Source organism: Leptidea sinapis, chromosome 11 (assembly GCF_905404315.1).
Source record: "Leptidea sinapis chromosome 11, ilLepSina1.1, whole genome shotgun sequence".
Classification (NCBI taxonomy): Eukaryota; Metazoa; Arthropoda; class Insecta; order Lepidoptera; family Pieridae; genus Leptidea; species Leptidea sinapis.
Genome location: NC_066275.1, coordinates 10242378 through 10246990, shown reverse-complemented (window position 1 = coordinate 10246990; position 4613 = coordinate 10242378). Strand labels below are relative to the sequence as shown.

General features: G+C 38.2%; 1 protein-coding gene across 2 annotated transcripts in view; it reads left to right on the top strand.

Annotated features, from left to right (window-relative positions):
* Nucleotides 1-4613, top strand: part of LOC126966856 (programmed cell death protein 2-like) — a 285939-nt gene that overhangs the window by 183164 nt on the left and 98162 nt on the right. The window lies entirely within an intron of this gene.

Here is a 4613-nt window from a genome sequence, read left to right as displayed (position 1 = left end):
TTGAAGTTTGTTCTTTATCTAACTAACCAATCACCTTGACAGTTCACTGTCATGTGTCAGATAATCACTATCTTATCTGCTTTCTGAATGCTTACGTCATTAGTCATACTCATGCTAATTTTTTTCTACTTCCATCAAGGAAAGAAGTTTGGGAACTTTCTGTGCATCCGTCGGCTTCAAGCTTTATTGATATCACAAACTTTAGTTAACTTTGTCGGTAGGTAAATTTATTGTTCCAGATTGTAGGGTTAAAGTTTTTTTAGTTATAAAAATCGTTACAGTTTCTAGTACAAGGGAATTTGATTTTTGATCTGATATACATATTATAATAGCTAAGTGTATTCGAAAATTAACTTACCAACTTAATAAAATTATTTTTGCCTTTAAGTAGTGTACTCTCTCCCCATATTTAGAATTCCTGTGATGTAAAAGAGAATGTGTCTATACTAATTAAAGGTATTAAAATTTATGAACGATGCGGGACTCGAACCCGCGACCTCTCGGGTTGACTCGAACAGTTGGCTCAGTTGGAAAGAGCGCTCGAATGGAGTGAGGTGAGTTTAAAGTGAGGGCTATCTCTTTTAAATAACAAATTGTTAAGATTTAAAAAAGCGACATCTCAAGTCCATTTCCTGATATGCAATTATTGAGCAGGTTTGGAACTGTAAATTATAAAGTAAGCCACAACCTGAGAGTTGAACAAGATATAGGTACCAAAAGTTACGACCCATGCGTACTCAAACGGTTGGCTCAGTTGGAAAGAACGCTCGGACGGAACCCGAAGATGACGCAAAATCGAGTTCCGTATCGTTCATAATTCTATATACATAGATATCCATTTATTTCGTTTGTAGATGTTCTTAGCTCGCGGAGACCACTGCTGAAGTTTTAAAAAAAGATGAGTGCGATAAGTTCCTTTAGCAATGAGGGTGTAATTTAGCCTGGAGGGGAGAAAACCTGAAATAAATTGTTGTATCACCGCTCTTGAAAAAATACAATTTAGATGAATACAACTAGTAGGTATTCATCTGAATAAATAATGTTTTACCATTGGTAGGTATATGATTACTATATAAACTAATGAATGTAGTTACGTGATATTATGTACATTGTACCTCGCACTGCATGGCGAAAGAAAAGAATACTAATTGATAGACTTCGGCTCGGTAGTCTTTGTTATTTATTTACATTTTATAATACATTTTTTTTATGGAAGAGGAGGACAAACGAGCGTACGGGTCACTTAATGTTAAGTGATCACAGCCACCTACATACTCTAGCAACACCAGAGGAATCACAAGAGCATTGTCGGCTCTTTAGAAAGATGTAGGTACGCGCTTTATTTGAAGGTACCCATCTCATACCGTCCCGGAAATACCGCACAAGGATTCTTAATAAGCTCATTCCATAGCTAAGTTGTACGTGGCAGAAGGTTCCTGGAAAACTGCACTGTAGACAAACGCCACAAATCCAGATGGTTGGGATGATATTGTAATAATTGTAGCGTGGCGTTCGAAGATGGGATTCGGCGACAGGAATCAGGTCAAACAGCTCTTTGGAACACATAAATATGGTAGAAGACACACAATGAACCGAGGTCTCTATGCAACGCCAGGTGATCGAGCCGTTCACAGAGTAATGGATCCTCGACTGTATATGCGATTTGTAGAGCGCTAGAATGTGGGCAGGCTTGAAATATTGCGGTGCTCTATTTAGGACGCCTTCCGAGTGACCGCGGAGTTAGCAATCACTCGAGATCTCAGTATACTTATACTTGGCACGACATGTGTCTTCAGGCACTGGTTTTTTATATATTCTCAATAAAATCGTATACATATAATAAAATCGTAACAGGTGGCTGTCTGTACATGGAAGATATCTAAGAAAAACTATTGTATGGACACTTTATGAACGCAATAGAACACAATGATTTTTAGAAATTTTGTTTGTTCATCTGTACATTTGTGCACGCTAATCTCATATAAAACGCAATAAAAACCAATCAGTTGAATTGGCTGAAAATATCACATAACGGTATTACGTTATTGTCATTAAAGTATTTATAATACAATGAGGAGTGAGTGAGAAACTCGATTCCAAAGGTCGTAGCGCTAACGCAAGTTAAGCAACAAAAGGTTGTGGTTCCAACAAGGATGGGTGACCACAATTGGCACAAAAAATATTTAAAGTTACTCAGTAATAACTCTGTTTTCAGAATTGATCATCACCAAGCGCGATCTGTATAGACGGTTGTTGTTTACGCATTAGCTACCAAACAAATAAAAATGAAATTTTGATATCTGATGAATTGTCTGATAAACATAGAAGCACATAGGGTGTCTCTACGTTACGTTATGTATACCTTTACGTTATTACGTCTCATAAAGTAATGTACTTGAGGGATTAACATTTATCATAAGTCGGAAGACGTCCACTGCTGGACAAAAGCCTCCCCCAAAGATTTTCACCATGATCGGTCCAGCGCTGCTCTCATCCTACGTATTCCAGCGATCTTGACCAGATCATAGGTCCATTTTATGTGGGGCCTACCAACACTGCATCTTCCGGTACATATTTGCCATTCGAGGACTTTACTGCCTCAACGGCCATCTGTCCGTAGAACTATGTGCCCTGCCCACTGCCATATCAGTTTCGAAATCATTTGGGCTATGTCAGTGACTTTGGTTCTCCCACGGATTTCGTCTTTTCTGATTCGATTTCTCAGGGAAACTCCAAGCACAGCCCTCTCCATTAACCTTTGAGCAATCATGAGCTTTCGCATCAGGTCCATAGTTAGCGACCATGTATTTAAAAGCGCGGTGAGGGCCCGTTGATGGTATTGTTTACCCTTCTTTCAAGCGGCTTGCTGGGCACGTCACTTATTGACAATGACTAATATTGGGATAATATTTTGTCCGAAGCAAGGGTTAGTGATAGTCCTTAACGAATGCGCCATGTCTTTGGAGTTATGCTGATATTCTGCGCACTTTCAGATGCCGCACAGTTGTGGCATAAATATTAGGATGAAATATTAGCTGAGGACTTTTTCAGGCACGTACAACTATCGACTGACAACACAGTCAAAGAGAGATTACGTGAAGCGTCTTGAATCCTTGTATGCTGGCTACTCAAGATATAGTTATATCAATTGGGGGTAATCTTACAATATACCATACCCGAGCTATCATATGGCGAAGATACGAAGAAAAAGTGAAACTGCACTTGCAGTCGCTTCATCGGGCATAGCAACCGCTTTGTTGTTGATGTTGCACAGTTACCTCGATGCGAGACCAATTATCCGGTAGAATTTTTAGAATCCTTAGAAGTCGGGGTATCTATAACGCTGCTTAGAAATCGGGTTAGACGTAATTAATTTGCAGCAAAATGGCACAGAGGCCAAGGTTTCAACGGGGTTGAGAGTGTATTCATACCTCGAATTCCTTTGATTCCCAATAATTTCCCATTTACTTTCAAACGGTTCCCAGTAAATTCCCAGTAAGCCTGAAATGACTATTTACAAAACTCAAGGGCAAACGTTGAAAGATGCGGGTGTGGATTGAACTGTTAACTATTTCTCGCACGGTCAGTTTTATGTGGCTCTGTCACGCGTAAGCGATCCCAGATACCTATACGCATTGATCCCCGGCGGCAATACATTAAATATTGTGTACAGAGAAACATTGTTGTATTTTTTTATCAATATCCACATCCATATCGATATTTCACATTAACAACCAAGCGGACGAAGTAGCGGGCACAGCTAGTTACTTACAATATATTTTCCGAGAGAGACCTGCATATACAGCATCAACCGCATAGCAACACACATTGGATGCCTCGAACATATTATATTTTTTGCGTGGCCGTTTAAGTTTTAAGTGTGTCTTTAGTATTAAGCTAACCTATACTACATTAAGGTTTGCCATATTCTTACACGCTTAACATTAGTTTCGCATAATATAATTATGTAGCGGAACCTTCATACGTGAATTTTACCACTACAAGACTTCTTATTAACTTGGAAATTTGCACTGGTATTAATGACCAATAGCAATAATTAACCGACTTCAAAAAAGGAGGAGGTTCTCAATTCGTCTGTATTTTTTTTATGGTTGTTACCTCAAAACTTTCGACTGGGTGAACCGAGTTTGATAATTGTTTTTTATTTGAAAGCTGGTGCTTTCCGTGTGGTCCTATTGTAATTTGGTCCAGACCTGACGATGGCATGAGAAAAATCATAAGTCTTAAATTTGCTATATATACGTATAGCAAACTGGATGATAAATTTACGAATAACTCAATAACTCGCGCCAACCGATTTCGATGATTAATTTTTTATTGGAAAGGACATACTTCAAAGATAGTTTGGTGAGAATTTGGTTAGGTTCTGATTACGGAATCCATGGCAAAGTAACGGAACTCTTCAATTAAGAGCTTACCTTCATTACTGCATTGAAAAATTTAGTATATCTGCACATATTTAGACAAGTTGTTGTAAATAAATTAACAAAAAAACAACGACTTCAAAAACAATACGCGAAAACAATACATAATATAATATGTATTGTTTTCGCGTATTGTTTCTCTATTGTTATCTAGTGTTGTTTATCTAT